This window comes from Triticum dicoccoides, chromosome 3B (assembly GCF_002162155.2).
Source record: "Triticum dicoccoides isolate Atlit2015 ecotype Zavitan chromosome 3B, WEW_v2.0, whole genome shotgun sequence".
In the NCBI taxonomy this organism is placed as follows: domain Eukaryota; kingdom Viridiplantae; phylum Streptophyta; class Magnoliopsida; order Poales; family Poaceae; genus Triticum; species Triticum dicoccoides.
The window spans coordinates 62,934,295-62,952,115 of NC_041385.1; the positions used below are offsets into that span (position 1 = coordinate 62,934,295).

Sequence of the window (17,821 nt, forward strand, 5' to 3'; positions counted from 1 at the left end):
TAGTTTGCCAAAATTCAACATTTTCAGAGTTCATTTTGTAGTGATTTTCAATTTCATGGTCATTTTGTAAACGATTGAAAAATAGCAAATATAATTTTTTTTCTTTTCTGCTTTTTTTTTCTTCTATTTATTTCTGAATAGTTTTTTCTTTTCTGCTATTTTTATTTTCTTCTATTTATTTCTGAGTAGTTTTTTTATTTTGTTTTTTTCTTTTCAGCTATAGTTTTTCTTCTTTTCTGCTATTTTTTCTTTTCTGCAAAACTTGATGGTCAAAGTCTGGAGTTATAACTTAAAAAAAAGAAATGTCGACGTGCAATTAGTATTTGCCATAACAGAAAAAGTCCGGAGTTGTAATAAGTTATTAAAAATAAAAAAGAGGTGCAACGCTCGTTAATTTGCTTCAAGCCATTCGGAATAGTGTAAACTGCACTGCGCATAGCTCCATGCAGTCTACCGTATTCCTGAAGGCTTGAAGCTAAGCAACGTGAGCATTGAGCCTCTTCTTCATCGTCTCTGCACTCAGGGCTTATAAACCGCTCCTAGTCCCTCTCACTTCGCGAGGTGGGACTAAAAAACAGCTTGCCATAACCTCATAAACCCGAATACTTCGAAAGAGATTGTCCAGTTTGTAAACGAAGTGCATCCAGTTTTTGCCGTAACCCTCTCTACTTTTTTGAACATGATATGTGGGTGAAATGATGATACCATGCCAAGTTTCAACTTTTTCAGAGTTCATTTGTAGTGCTTTTCAATTTCCAGGTCATTTAGTTCTCAAAACAAATAGCAAATGAAGGCATAAACGATTGAAAGTTGATGGCGTCGCTTTGAATGGTGCATACTGAACGCAAAAAATATAAGAGCATTTAGATCATGATCTTATATTTCTTTACAGTCTAAATTGTCAATATGATCTTATAACGTCAAAAATACTTTGATCATCAATGATCTTTGTGTGTACAATCTGAATTGTCAATATGAGTCATCAATGATTTATAAACCGATGAAGACTCATATTGCGGCCACAAATTCTACACATAGAGTTCAATGAAGACCAAGTGCTTGTGATAGTTTGAGAAATAACATATTTAAGGTGGTAAAAGGCTTGTTAGGGGAGCGAGGTGGGACTAAAAACAGCTTGCCATAACCTCATTAGTACCGGTTCGTGGTACGAACCGGCACTAAATTTTGATGGTGGGGCCATAGCCTGACCGCAGGCTGACACAGCCTCTTTAGTACCGGTTCGTGGCATGAACCGGTACTAAAGGTTCGCCATGAACCGGTGCTATTGATCGCCGCCACGGACCGGCACTAGTGTACACATTAGTGCCGGCTGAAATTCCAACCGGCACTATTGTGCTTCACATTTGACCCTTTTTCTACTAGTGACACATAATCCAATCGACCGCCTCCGGGCACCGAGACGTAGGGCTATTACTTCCTCGGAGAAGGGCCTGAACTCGTAAATCTCGTGTGTACATCTTCACCATAGCTAGAATCTTGCCTCTTCATACCTACCCCCCTTTCTACTGTCAGGCTTAGAACCACGACAGCGCTCGTCCTCGGCTGCGAGCGGGGCGGAGCAGGGCGCATCGAGCAGTGTGCGCATCGAGCGGTGGGGGTGGGCCAACTAATAAAAATACACAGAGAGAGGGATGGGTGGGTGACAAGCGGGCCAGGCCCGGATGCAGATGGATGAGAGGGACAGAGAAAGTGTTTGCTTTTTGTCCGCCCGCGACCCAAATGTGGCTGAAATTTGGGACGGAAATGGGCCCGCGCGGACACAGAGCGGACACAAAATAGAAATGGGTCGTTGCGTTGGGCAACCGTTTTTGTCCGCGACGACCCAAACGGACGCAGCCGGACGAAATGGATCGCCCCATTGGAGTTGCTCTTAATATCCAAACTGATAATATTAGTTAGTGAACCACAAATCAATCGTGAAGAGTGATCCGGGCTGCAACTGCTATCTTCACCGCCTTCCAGTGGCTAGGTCAAGTAATGGTCTCAAATGTGTAGTGCCCCTGCAGCTTAGGCACGGGCTACAACTTCCCTTTGAACGTCCGGACTTTACACCAGCACCAGCAGCTCGACCTCCATCTTGACTCCGGCCGGGCTTGGCACCTCGACTCGGTACACAGAGTCAACCTGGGCAACATTGGTCACCGTCCTTGACACGGTGACCGGATGCCTTAGGCCGGGGACCGGGACCGCGATGGAGGGTAGGTTCGGTTGGTATGCCCGCAGCAGCGTCCCATCGCAGTTTTATGTTCGTCCTCCCGACGATTATGGTCTACTTCCTTGGCTTGAGCATGTCGCCGTCGTCCACTTTGAAGATGATAGCTCATAGCCGAGGAGGGTGCAGGCCAGCGGCTGGATGTGATACGCACCATCACTCAGGGAACGGTCTTCCGGCACCACGCCTCATCGGTCGCCGCCGCCGCCATCGCCGAGGTTCGCAGCGGCTACGAGCAGGGCGTGATTTTGTGTTTCTTTTTTCTTTAGATTAGATTTTTTTTTGAGTAGATTAGATCGGGCAGGCAAATTTCTCCTTGCCCGAAACATGAGGCACGAGAAGCCCACAAGGGATTTTTCGCGCATGGGCTTTAGATAAGGGCCGGACCAGCAGTGCTACAAATAAAGCCCGCTCTCGGACCCGTTGGCTTTTTTCATTAGCCACCTGTCCCTTTTTAGGGGTGTCACGAGTGTAATTCTTTGTATCTAAAATTAGCTTAACCACCGTTAATTTATTTCTCTCAACGTGCTAGCTCATCACATCAACATACGTATCGTATACTTTACGGAGTGAGATCATCATCATGAGAGGAAACTTAGAGCAACTAGGACTTTGCAACTCCCGTCCCTCAAACGCCGCGAACGCGTCCGGATGCGTCCACGTATAGTGACCGGGCACACCTCAAATTAGCACAACTGCATCCGGACATCTCATATTAAATTCTTAAATTCAAAATGATGCAAACTAAATAACCTGCATACTACGTAGAGATTTAGCTACTCCTCGTCGGAGATGTCGACGATCTCCGCGCCCGACTCCGACAGCATGGGTGACAGTTGCAGCTCCCGAGCCTCCGGCGCCTCCTGCTGCTCCGCTCCGGCCTCCTCCACCTCTATCTCGCGTCGAGTTTGGTGAAGAGCGAGTCGGACGCCGCCTGCTTCCGCCGAAGGAACTACCGGTTGGCCTCCACGTGGGCCTCATCCTGAAATCCAGGATGGCCTGCTTCTCTGCCATCTCCGCGGCTTGGGCGACGGCGAACTCCGCCCCCACCTCCGCCATGTTGTAGCCCTGCTCGGGCAGCTCCGCCTCGCCCTCCTCTGGATCCGCCTCCTCCGGCTCCGGCAGCGGCTCCTTCCTCCTCCTCCGGCTTCGGCGAGTCCGGAGGCTGCCCGACAGTGATGCAGGCGGAACACCTTGCCTGGATCTCCTCCGCGATCTGCGTCCGGCGCTCGGGCGTGAACATAGCGTACGTGGTGATCAGCCGCCGGACCATGGCTATGCCAGAGAGTGTGGGAGAGCGGGGGAGAGGAGGCGAACGAGCTCGGGTGGCGGCACAGAGAGGGAGGAGGTGGATGGGCCAGAGTTGGGGGATGCCGGCCACCTTAAATAGCCGGATTTGGCCTCGGGCGGCGAGCCAAAGCGGCGCCACACGGCGTTCACACCGCGGTGACGGAGGACGCGTCGCTCGGACCGCCGGGCACCCCCATATCCGCCCCATATATATTTGGCCTAAATATGAGAGGTGCCAATCACCCCTGGCGTTTGAGGCCCGTTTGAGGGGGTCGTCTGGGTCAAAAAATCGTGACTGATCATTGACCGGCCCGCCCGGACGTACGTATGAAGCAGGTTTGGAGCGCCCGACTATAGATACTCTTAGATGCATCAGTGGGATGGGATATACCACAGTTAATGCAGTTTGGAGTATGGTTTAGAAATTATATTGCCTTGCCAAGGTCAAAAAAATGTATCTAGAGCACGTTGCATGGCACTCTTCCCTGCCATGTTATACTCGTAATAGGCACTTGAAAGTTTCGCTCAACGTCCTTCGTGTTCTAAGAGACCAAGGATACAATAGCACATGTTTCAACGCTAGAAAGCGAAGCAAGTGGAGAGTGTTGGGTGTTGCTCAAAAAAAAAGTGGAGAGTGTTGGGTTTGGATGCGGTGATAAAAAAAAGCTTGTGACATTGATTGGGCCGGCGAGGCTGTTATTGAGTTTGTACTCCATCTTCATTAGTACTCCCTCCGTAAAGAAATATAAGAGCGTTTAGATCACTAATGTAGTGATCTAAACGCTCTTATATTTCTTTACAGAGGGAGTATGTTTTAATATTAATCTCTATTCCTAAAGAAAGAGTCTGTGGGATGGTAGTTTTGGTTTCGAACGCATCCATTAATGCCGAAAAATCATCTTAGTTATCTCTTATCCAATTCCTGTGTTGCCCACCATTGCATGCAAATTAATTAGCCAGACCAGATAATTATGTGTGTTGATTAGCCAGATAGTTAATATGCCTGTTTAATTTGAAAAGTATAAACGAGCGCTAGATGGGAGGATCATACTAATATGAAGAGTATCATTCTTTAGATGAAAGGATCGCATTAATAATGAAGAGTATCATTATTTGGGCGGGAGCATCATGTTAATTATGGAAACTATTATCGAGTGTTTGACAGTAGGATCACTTTAGTTATGAAGGTACCCTTTTTTTTCTAAATATAAGGCTTTTTAGATATTTCAATATGAACTATATACGAAACAAAATGAGTGAATCTGCGCTCTAAAATATGTCTATATACATTTGTATGTACTCTGTATTGAAATCTCTAAAAAGTCTTATATTTAGAAAGCGAGTATTAGTTTTTGAACAGGAAGATCACGTTAATTATAGAAAGTATCATGGAGTGTTGAACGAAAGGATCACGTTAATTACATAGAGTATTATTCTTTGGTCATTAGTATCACATTAATTATGGAAAGTGTTATCGATCCTTAAAAATGTGGATCATGTTAATTTTGAAAAGTATCACTAGTCATTAACGCAAAACAATTTGGAAACTAAGCACCGAATCAATTTGGAAATCAAGCCATTAATGCAATTAATTAGCTAGATAATTAATTACATATGCAATTAGTTAATTAAGTCTTAAAGGAGGAGTCTGCGATCGTGATTGTAGGTTCGTACTCGTTTGGTTTGGTTTGGTTTCGAGCGCATCCAATAATGCCAAAAAAATTGTCTCAGTTATCTCTTATCCAATTCCAGACCAGTTAATTATGTATGTTAATTAGACAGATAGTTAATATGTCTGTTTAATTTGGAAAGTATAATCGAGCGTTGGACGTGAGGATCATACTAATATGAAGAGTATCATTTTTTGGACGGAAGGGTCGCATTAATCATGAAGAGTATGATTATTTGGGCGGGAGCATCATGTTAATTATGGAAACTAATATGGAAAGTTTGACAGTAGTATCACTTTAATTATGAAAAATACCCCCTATTTCTAAATATAAGTCTTTTTAGAGATTTCAATATGAACTATATATACGAAAGAATCATGTTAATTATGGAAAGTATTATTCTTTGGACGTGAGTATCACATTAATTATGGGAAGTATTATCATCTTTAAATATAAGGATCATGTTAATTTTGAAAAGTATCACAAGCCATTAGTCCAAAACAATTTGGAAACCAAGCATTTAATAGATTTGTAAATCAAGCCATTAATGCAATTAATTAGCGATATAATTAATTACACATGCAATTAGGTAAGTCCATTTAAGTAGGGATTTTTTCGGCAAATCTATAATACGTAAATAGTTCATCCCCACTAACCTATTTTCTTGATATGTAGGCTATCCACATCAGCAGCACTGCCCCGTCAGCGTTTAATTAGAGGCTTACAAGCGGGGCCTGCCACAGCAAAAATGAACACATTTCCTTCAGTTACTGCAAATGTTGGCTTCAGTTACTGATGATAGGACCAACCAGAGAAGCCGAGGACGGACATAATCCAACCCAACCCATCGGCCTCGATTTCCTTTTTTTCTACGATGTGAGTACGGTCCCACTTTCCTTCCCCGACTTCCTTCCCCGCTTTCCCTATATCCACCCGGCGCGCCGCCAGCACGGGATCCCGGTGGGCCGGCTCCCCCCTGCGCACGGCACACACTGCCTTGCCACCCCGTCCGTTGGTCAATTCCCTAGCCGCTCCCTCCCTCTCCGCCACGCCTCACTCCCAAGCCGGCACCCGCCCATCCTCCCGCCGCACACCACTCCTTCCACGGCGGTCACCTCCTTCCCTCCTCTCACCTTCACCCTCCTTCATACTTGCGGTGCCTGCCGTGGCTACTTTGCAACGGAGCAGCGGCCGGTGGTGTCGTGGTTGGGGATTGGTGTCGGGCTACTCACCAATGGACTCGCTGCTGCCAATCCCAACTTGGCACCGGCGTCAGCATGCACCTCCTCCATCAGATGCTGTCCGGGCTAATTCAGACAAATTTATGCACTTCCCTCTTGGTTATTGATTGTTTGGCAACGACAGCGAGCTCCGGACTACCGGCGACACTATATGTCGACTTGAATATTGTATTTGTTTATATTTTTTTTTCTATTTTAGGATCAGACTAGGTATTTGTCTTGGCAGACATTTGTTGATATATCAATTTGAGCTGCAACACTGGAAACTGATCTTGCTGTTTATATTTTTTATTTGTAGGGTATTGTGTTACAACTAAGACTGCTGGCGACCTGAATGGTAAATATCTAACATTTTTGCACACATACAACTACCCATGTCTTCTTTAATTTTGTTAATTCTTGCACTCTCAGCTCTCTTCTACCTGATAAGCTCATCAGTGTTACAACATTACCCTGTGAAAGTTCTTATCCCCCACCATGGTAAATATGAACTGGTAAATAGAGAGACACGCTTTAGCACCTGATCCAATTAATTATATTCCCCATTGTATCCACCAATTAGTTATATTCCCCATTATATCTTTGTGCAGCACTACAAACAACAAGAAATCAAGAAATATTTCAGGACAAGTGGAATAATTCCACTAAGAAAAATATATATCAAGGGACTATGATCCATGTTTTACTGCTAAATAAATAAATTCCATGTATTGGCAGTAGTAGTTGGAGATTCAAAAAGATGCGGTTACTATGGTTGTGTTATTTGGCAACAATGGACTACAATTGTACTAAAGGTTGTTGTCTTACCATTACAACTTATTAGTAGTTCTTGCTTTCTGATATGATCTTAAAGATAATCTCTGAATAGCTGTACAATTTGTTTTCAAATCCTAGATCTCTATATGTGATGTCAAATGGTTTGTTGCTGAAAAAAAATGATGTGACAGTTGCTTGGATACGCTCTGTTTACCTATGGAGGCAATGCCATTACGTGTTGTCATTTGAAGTTTTTGCATTTCCAAGGTCACAATACAAATCTTAATGTTTTACCTTCGTAATTATTATTACTAAGAAAAGATACGGACCTTCATTTCTCCTTACCACTTTATCATTTCAACCATGGATGGATAGCTAGTACAAATGGACAACCGAAGCAGCAAGTACTGAATATTGGTTCGCTCTCTATTTTTCATATCACTTTTTTTTGCCTTATTGCATCTACTTTAATTGACAACGTAAACATCTTATCCAGGATGCCACCTAATTCTTCAAAGAATAATCAACCATGTTCTTTAGTGTTTTTAATAAGGGAAGCTCGAAACAAACAGACAGATGCAATTGCAAAAATAAAGAACACAAAAGAATCTGTATTTATAACTTTCAAAAAAGAAAGAACACAGATGCAATAAATTTGAATCATAGATTTGTGAAAATAAAGGTCACCTATATTTGGTATTATTGATTCATATGGCCTTATTATTTGATATGTGAATGTTATTTGAAATTCTACAACAAATTCCCGCAGCAACGCGTGGGGCATTGTCTAGTTAATTATGAAATTGAGCCATTAATGCAATTATTTAATTAGTCAGACACATAATAAGGGATGCAGATAATTCTTACTAGAAGTTTTTTCAAATCTATCATTACTATTAAACCCTTGACCCCGCTTATGAAAAGCCCCATCCGCTCTCACCTCCCCACAAGCACAACCCCCTCCCCCACCCCGCGCCTCATGCAAAAAAAAAAGAAAAAGTAGAAAAATGATTTGGAGCAAGCACCAATTCGATTTGGGAATAAAGTAATTAATGCAATTAATTAGCCAAACAATTAATTACGTCTGCAATTAATTAAGTCTGTTTAAGTACCATTTTTCCGATGGAAGGATCACATTAATTATGAAGAGTATCATTATTTGGACGAAAATATCATGTTAATGATGGAAACTATTATCGAGTGTTTGACGATAAGATCGCTTTAATATTAAGAGTACTCCGCCTGTTTCTAAATACTCCCTCCGGTCCTTTTTTCTCTGCACCTAAGGTCGAGCGCGCATACCAAGGGAACACTAAGTTTGTTTTTTCTAGACAAATTTGCCCTAGCGTTTGCATGTACCGTGTCATTGGGTAGTTATTATTTTCATGCAACCGATTGGCTCTCCTGTCTCGCATGCCTGCAATTGCCTCAAATCCCGCTCCGCATGCACGCACTGCTCCCTAGCTCACTGCATGCGTGCATAGTTACGAGGAGATTGAGCAAATTCCGCGTGCAATTAGTTGGAAACTGGTGCAATTAATGCGGGGCACAGTTGGAAACCATGGAGATAAAAGAGGAATGCGCAGACTATTGAGAGAAAAACAAAAAAAGTTATGCACAGAGAAAACAGGACCAGAGGGAGTATAAGGCCTTTTAGAGATTTCATTAAGAACTACATATGGACCAAAATGAGTGAATCTGCACTGTAAAATATGTCTATAAACATCTGTATGTAGTCCGTATTGAAATCTCTAAAAAGTCTTATATTTAGAAACTAAGGGAGCATTAGTTTTTGGACTGGAGGATCACATTAATTATAAAAAGTATCATCGAGTGTTGAACAAAAAGATCACGTTAATTACGGAGAGTATTATTCTTGGACGTTAGTATCACATTAATTATAGAAAGTATTATCGATCCATAAACATGAGGATCATGTTAATTTTGAAAAGTATCACCAGCCATTAATCCAAAACAATTTGGAAATTAAGCACCGAATAAATTTGAAAATCAAGCTATTAATACAACTAATTAGCAAGATAATTAATTACGCATGCAATTAATTAAGTCCATTTAAGTAAGGGATTTTTTGTGCCAAATTAATTATGAAATCAAGCCATTAATGTAATTATTTAATTAGTTAGACACATAATAATGGATGAAGATAATTAATAGTAGAAGTTTTTTCAAATTTATCATTACTATTGAACCTTGATCCCCCTTACAAAAAAACTCACCTCCCCACACGCACAAAAATCCATCTCCCTTGCCTCACGCCAAAAGAAAAGAATGAAACAAAAAAATTATTTGGAACAAGCACCATCAATTTGGGAATCAAGTAATTAATGCGATTAATTAGCCAAACAATTAATTACTTGTGCAATAATCAAGTCCGTTTAAGAGTGTCGTTCTTTGAATGGAAGGATCACACTTTTTATGAAGAGTATCATTATTTGGAAGGAAAGATCACGTTAATAATGGAAACTAATATCGAGCTTTTCACTGTAGGATCACTTTAATTATGCAGAGTATTAGTTTTTTGACAGGAGAATCACGTTAACTATAAAAAGTATCATCGAGTGTTGAACAAAAAGATAACTTTAATTACAGAGAGTATTCTTTAGACATGATTATGACATTAAATATGGAAACTACTATCGAGCCTTACACGGGAGAATCATGTTAATTTTGAAAAGTATCACCAGTCATTAATGCAAAACAATATGGAACCCAAGCACCGAATCAATTTGTAAATAAAGCAATTAATGCAATTAATTAGTGAGATAATTAACTACACATGGAATTAGCTAGAGGGGGAGTCTGCGGTCGTGATGGTAGGTTCGTACGCCGTTTGGTTTGATTTAGTTTCGAACGCATCCATTAATGCCAAAAAATCGTCTCAATTATCCATTTCCTTGCCCACAATTGCATGCAAACTAATTAGCCAAACTAGTTAATTATGTGTGTTAATTAGCCAAATAGTTAATATGTTTGTTTAATTTGGAAACTATGATTGAGTGTTGGACGGGAGGATCATACTAATATGAAGAGTATCATTCATTGGATGGAAAGATCGCATTAATTATTAAGAGTATCATTATTTGGGTGGGAGAGCATCATGTTAATTCTGGAAACTATTATCGAGCGTTTGACAGTAGGATCACTTTAATTATGAAGAGTACCCCCCTCTTTCTAAATATAAGGCTTTTTAGAGATTTCATTATGAACTACATATAGAGCAAATGAGTGAATCTGCGCTATAAAGTATGTCTATATACACCTATATGTAGTGCATATTGAAATGTCTTAAAAGTATTATATTTAGAAACAGAGGGAGCATTAGTTTTTCGACAGGAGGATCACATTAATTATAAAAAGTATCATCGAGTGTTGAACGAAATGATCACGTTAATTACACATAATATTATTCTTTGGACATGATATCACACTAGTTATGGAAAGTATTGTCAATCCTCAAACATGAGGATCAAGTTATCAAGCCATTAATGCAATTATTTAATTAGTCACACACACAATAAGGAATGCATATAATTAATGGTAGAACTTTTTTCAAATTTACCATTACTATTAAACCTTGACCCCCTTACTAAAAAAACCATCCGCTCTCACCTCCCAACACGCACAAAAAAACCACCTCCCATGCCTCACATAAAAAGAAAAGAATAAAAACATAAAAATGATTTGGAACAAGCACCAAATCAATTTGGGAACCAAGTAATTAGTGCAATTAATTAGCCAAACAATTAATTACATGTACATTTAATTACGTTCATTTAAGAGTATCATTTAATGATGGAAGGATCACATTAATTATGAATAGTATCATTGTTTGGATAGAAAGATCATGTTAATGATGGAAACTATCATCGATCGTTCGACAGTAGGATCACTTTAATTATGAGGTGTATTAGTTTTTTGACAGGAGGATCACATTAATTATAAAAAGTATCATCGAGTGTTGAACGATAAGATCACGTCAATTACGGAGAGTATTATTCTTTGCACATGAGTATGACATTAATTATGGAAAGTATTATCAAGCCTCATACAGGAGGATCATGTTAATTTTGAAAAGTATCACCAATCATTAATGCAAAACAATATGGAAACCAAGGACCGAATCAATTTGTAAATCAAGCCATTAATGCAATTAATTAGCAAGATAATTAATCACACATGCACTTAGTTAGGTCTGTCTAAGTAGGTATTTTTTGCGCTAAATTAATTATGAAATCAAGCCATTAATGCAATTATTTGATTAGTCACACACATAATAAGGGATGCAGATAATTAATAGTACAAATTTTCAAATATATCATCATTATTAAACCCTTGACCCCCCTTACGAAAAAAACCATTTGCTCTCACCTCAGCACACGCACAAAAAAGCCACCTCCCTTGCCTCACACAAAAAGTAAAGAATAAAAAACAGAAAAATGATTTGGAACAACACCAAATCCATTTGGGAATCAAGTAATTGATGCAATTAATTAGCTAGACAATTAATTACATGTGAAGTAATTAATTCCATTTAAGAGTATTATTCTTTGGATGGAAGGATCACATTAATTATGAAGAGTATTATTATTTGAACGGAAATATCATGTTAATGATGGAAATTATTACCGAGCGTTTGACAGTAGGATCACTTTAATTATGAAGCATAGTAGTTTTTTGACAGGAGGATCACGTTAATTATAAAAATTATCATCAAGTGTTGAACAAAAATATCACGTTAATTATGGAGAGTATTATTCTTTGGATATGAGTATGATATTAATTAAGGAAAGTATCAACAGTCACTAATGCAAAACAATTTGGAAACCAAGCACCGAATCAATTTGTAAATCAAACCATTAATGCAATTAATTAGCCAGATAATTAATTACTCACTCAATTAATTAATTAAGTCCTAAAGGTGAAGTCTGCGGTCGTGATGGTTGGTTCGTACGTCACTCATTTTGGTTTGGTTTTGAATGCATCCATTAATGCAAAAAAGTCATCTGAGTTATCTCTTATCCAATTCCTTCCGTGCCCACAATTGCATGCAAATTAATTAGCCAAACTAGTTAATTATGTGTTTTAATTAGCCAGATAGTCAATATGTCCGTTTAACTTGGGAAGCATAGTCGAGCTTTGGACGGGAGGATCATACTAATATGAAGAGTATCATTCTTTGGACGGAAGGATCGTATTAATTGTGAAGAGTATCATTATTTGGGCGGGAGCATTATGTTAATTATGGAAACAATTATTGAGCGTTTGACAGTAGGATCACTTTAATTATGAAGAGTACTCCCCCTGTTTCTGAATATAGGGCTTTTTAGAGATTTTGATGTGAATTACATACGGAGAAAAATGAGTGAATCTGCGCAGTAAAATATATCTATGTACATCTGTGTGTAGTCCGTATTGAACTCTCTAATAAGTCTTATATTTACAAACAGAAAGACTATTAGTTTTTGGACAGAGGATCACGTTAATTATAAAAACTATCATTGTGTGCTGAACAAAAGGATCACAATAATTATGGAGAGTATTATTCTTTGGACGTGAGTATCACATTAACTGGGAAGTGTTATCGATCCATAAACATGAGGATCATGTTGATTTTGAAAAGTATCATCAGTCCTTAATGCAAACTAGGTCTCAGTCAGCTGAGTTCTAGGCGATCCTATTTTTTTTTGTTTTAATCTAGGTTAGAATTATTTGTTACCGACAAATTGCAATATCTTTATACTAAAATCTAAATGTTTTAGAGCTCTAGAATAATTTTACTAAAAATATGCTACCTGTGTTATATTGCTACATGGGATTAAATCTTTTGTGGATGTTGAGGTGTGTGGCACTATGTTTCGCTTTTAGTAAGGCAGATGCTTGCCTCACCTTCAACTTCACTGCATTAGCCCAGGCCCAACAGGCAATGGGAGATAGCGAGCATAACGCATCAACGCATAGTTAATAGAAGATGTACGCAATTGCTATTTTTTCACGTTCTATTTTATTTTTTATTCACTATTTTAGGAAAAAAATGATGATCAAATAAATGTTCATGAAATTGAAGGAAAATACATGTACCATAAATATGGTTCACTAAATATTCACTGTCTAAAAATTGCCCATGACATTTGAAGAAAGTTTTTCTTACCATTAAAAAGTGTTCACACGTTTACAAAATTCTTGATTACAATATTCAAGAATGGTCACACGTTTATAAAAAAATTTGTGACAATATTTAAAATGTTCATGAAATGCAAAAAAGATTGTGCATTCAATGTTTAAAAACATGTTTGGGACATATGATTTTTTTCCACAATGTATGAAAAAATGTCCACTGTGTATTTATCTCATCGTATAATTAAAAATATTTCAATATATATCGGAAAATGATCAATGCACATTCAATAAATGTTGTGTATTAAAAAGTCTGACACTTGTTAAAAAATAATCAATGTGTACCTATAAAATACATATATTAAGAAATTCAACTAAGATGTACGTGGTGTATGTAGTTCGTGCAGTACGAGAGGATGGTGTACCTGGACGCGGACATCCAGGTGTACGTTCCACCTCGAGATGGACCGCTTCTACGCCGTCAAGGACTGCTTCGGCGAGAAGACGTGGAGCCACACGCTGCAATACTGCAATACCAGATCGGCAACTGCCAGCAGTGCCCGGACAGGGTGGCTTGGCCAGAGAGCGACCTCGGCGTGCCCCTGCCGCCCTCTACTTCAATGCCGGCATGTTCGTACACGAGCCCAGCATGGCCACCGCCAAGGCCCTACTCGACAAGCTCGTCGTCACCGATCCCACCCCCTTCGCCGAGCAGGAGTTTCTCAACATGTTCTTCAGGGATGTGTATAGGCCCATCCTGCGCGTGTACAACCTCGTGCTCGCCATGCTGTGGAGGCACCCCGAGAACATCCAGCTCCAGAAGGTCAAGGTCGTCCACTACTGCGCAGCGGTATGTCCTTGAGATGTCTGTGATCGTCCTCCTCACGTGCATCGGCGCATGGAAACCGTTGATTCGTTTCTAAAAGGAAAAAAAAGGGAAACAGTTGATTCGAGCTCACTCTAGATCATGATCGATGCTTCCATGCAGGGATCCAAGCCTTGGAGGTACACTGGTGAGGAGGCCAACATGGATAGGAAAGACATCAAGATGCTAGTGAAGAAATGGTGGGCCATCTACAATGACAAGAGCCTCAACTACAAGCCTGCCGCTAACGAGGACAACGACCCGTTCAGTGCTGCCCTCGCCTCATCGGTCGCTTCAATGTAGTGCTTGCATATGTAGTGCAAGTACGAATCAATTGCATCAAAGAAAGTAAAAAAAAATGTCAATTTTATCATGGGCATTTAGTTTCAACAAACAGTTCCCGGGTGTGATCACCCCAACAGACAGCATCCGCAAGGGTCGATGGTCTGCCGCATGGCGGTGTAGGAATAGCGGCGTGGCGACCAGTTGAAGCGGCATAGGTGATATGGAGATGGAACAATCAGACACCGGCTTCCTCCCGCACCAGCGTCGTCCCCTAGGGGCGGCATGGGCGCACTCCAGATCCTGCGGCCGTGTGGACCTTTTCCCGCACCTCTTCCACACACCGCCGCCGGTCGTCCCTGACAGGCAAATCCCTACACTGGGAGGCGTCGGCGGTGCATCCCCCGGTCCCTCGTCTACCTCCCTCCCCTTGTCATCTTCCTCAATCCCTTGGTGACGCTCGTGATGGAGGCTCTTAAGTCGCGCCATGGAGGGCAGTCGTCAAGTTCTCTGGAGGACACGGACGTGCGCCTGAGCCGTCCCTTCCTTGTGGCCTTGTGGGGTACCGTCCTACTGCCCATCCATGCCCAGATCTGCGGCTAACAGTGCTTTGCCGGATTGGTGGTGACCACAACCTACTGTGTTGGGGTCGCCGTTCTCCTCATGAGATGGTCATGGCTAGGGTGCCGGTGGCGGTCTTGCCCGACCTCATGCAAGGGCCTTTCTTCCCGAGGTGCCGCTCCTACCCGCTAGGGTGGGTTCCGGGGAGTCAGATGAGCTTCCTTACCGGGGTTTAGCTATGTTCTGTGTGATTCGGTTTAACCACCTGGAGTTTAGCTATGTTGACTGCAGGGATAATCAAAGTCTCTGCTGCTTGCCCCGTGTTCGATGGAACTGAATATCCCTACTGGAAGAATAAGATGCGCATGCATCTTGAAGCCATTGATGTCGACCTCTGGTATGTCGTCAAGAATGGTGTTCCCAAAACTGGTGAAGGTGTCACCCCTATTGATGTCAAGAAGTTCATTCAACTGGACTCGACTGCAAAGAACATCATCTGTGGTCATCTGACGAAAGGACAATATGTCCGTGTGAGTGCTCTGGAAACCTCAAAGCTAGTCTGGGACTGGCTGTCCAAGGTCAATGAAGGCGTCTCTACACAGAGATACCAGAGAATCAGTGTTCTTCGCAATATCTTCAATCGCTTCAAGAGAAACGATAATGAAAATGTCCAGCTCACGTTTGATCGCCTCACTGACATCACAAATGAGCTTCAGGCTCTCGGCGCCACTGAGATCATCAAGCATGAAATTGTCAAGACACTGCTGAGATCACTTGACACCTCCTTTGACACCCTTGCCCTCATGATACAAGAACGTCCTAACCTCAAGACACTCGATCCATCTGATATACTTGATAGGCTCAACACACATGAGTTCCAGCTTTCTGAGAAAAGAGATATCTATGGCCCCAACTATGGTCGAAATCGTGCTTTGAAGGCAAAAGTTGTTTCCTCATCTGAAGAAGAAGAATCCGACTGCGGTTCTGACGATCCTGAAGACATTGGAAGGGAGCTTGCTATGCTTGTGAAGAAGTTCCAGAAATTCACCAAGAAGAAGGGCTTCAGAAAGTCTTCACGATCCAGTTCAAGAAATGATGAAGCTTCCACTCAAGACAACAAGAAGAGAACATGTCACATGTGTAAGAAGCCTGGGCACTACATCTCTGAGTGTCCTCAGTGGGACAATGAGAAGAAGAAGAAGAAGAGCAAGGAATATGACTCCGATGACAAGAAGAAGAAGAAATCTTCGAAGTTTTCTTCCAAGTCCTCATCAAGGTCTTCATCTCACAAGAAGAGCTCATCTGGCAAGGCTCGTGCTTTTGTTGGCAAGGAAATGGATTCAAAGGAGGAGTCTGCTTCTGAGGAGGCAGAGGAGGAATCTGAAGCTGAATCCGACTCCGGCATTGCAAGTCTGGCTCTGGCCACTGCCTATGTTGCCAAGTCCATCTTCAACACTGAAGACAATGACTCCCACACCAATGCTGATGATGACAAGGACGATCTTGCTCCCACCTACTGCTTCATGGCATGCGGTGCCAAGGTAAAATCATGCGATGCTTACTTTCAAACATCAAGTGAAGATGACTCTGATTGTGAATCCAAACCCAAATACAAAACACTTGCTAAAATTGCTACTGAACAACAAAAGGCTATGGAATATACTCAAAAACTGTTAGACAAAAGCGATGACCTGTCGAACGTGGAAATGACACGTACACAGTCCTTAGTTGAAGACATAAAAAATCTTCATGCTAAGTATCAAGAACTTGAAAATCTTCATGAGACGCTCTCAACCTTTAATGAAAAGCTCTCCTATGATTATTTTCAAAGGAAGCAAGACCTTGAGAAATTGAAAGCGGCTCATGAAGATCTTCAAAAGGAAAATGTGTCACTTCGCGCTCAACAGATCAGTTCCGCTCAGGAAGGATTTGAACCACCTTGCTTGAAATGCATTGAGCGTGATAACGCTGCCTCTGTTGCTGAATCTTCCACTACTGCTACTGTTGCTCTGTCTTCAACTACTAATGTGGTAACTAACCCCTCTTCTGAGGATACCACTACTATTTCCGATGAAAATGCTAGGTTGAAGACATTGCTTGAAACAGAGATGTATAAGAGTCTGAAAGGGCATCAGACACTCTGTGATGTCCTCAAAAAGAAGATTCTGAACCGAAACCCTAGGAAAGAGGGTGTTGGGTTTGAGAGGAAAATGAATGCTGATGGTTCCTACTGGAAGCCTGAGCAGTATCCCAAAACCACATGGGTTGCTGCAAAGGAACCTTCAGTGGATCCAGCTACTTTATCTGGATATACCTGTGCTAATCCTATTATCATTGATGAATCCTTTGATGCAAACTATAAACTGTTCAAAAATCAGAATGGTGAAGTGTTTGCCAGGTATATTGGTACTAACTGTAGGAATGGACCTCCAATGAAGAAGATTTGGGTTCCCAAAAGCTGCCTTGAGAATCTTCCAGTGAATGTCATCATGACACCACCAGGGAAGAAGACAAACCCCAGACCAAAGGCATCATATGGTCCAACGGCTACTTACGGAAACAGGTCTCACCCGAGTCACCCTAACGCCAATGTTTTGCAGGGAAATTATACTCAAACTTATGAATATGAGCGTGTGTCTTCAAACCGCTATGTTCATAATACTAAGAACTTTTCTGCTTATTCATATGAGTATCATTCATCTCCTGCAAGGCTATTTGCTAGGGCTTCAAAGCCGAAATTCTCAGATGCTGCACTTAGACTCATTGCTTCTAAGCCACCCCTGAAGAT

The 17,821-nt window shown here is 41.3% G+C and overlaps 1 pseudogene; it reads left to right on the forward strand.

Moving 5' to 3' along the window:
• LOC119279278 overlaps nt 1–14,493 on the forward strand; it is a 39,995-nt pseudogene extending 25,502 nt beyond the window's left edge.
• Nucleotides 14,494–17,821: the final 3,328 nt, after the last annotated feature.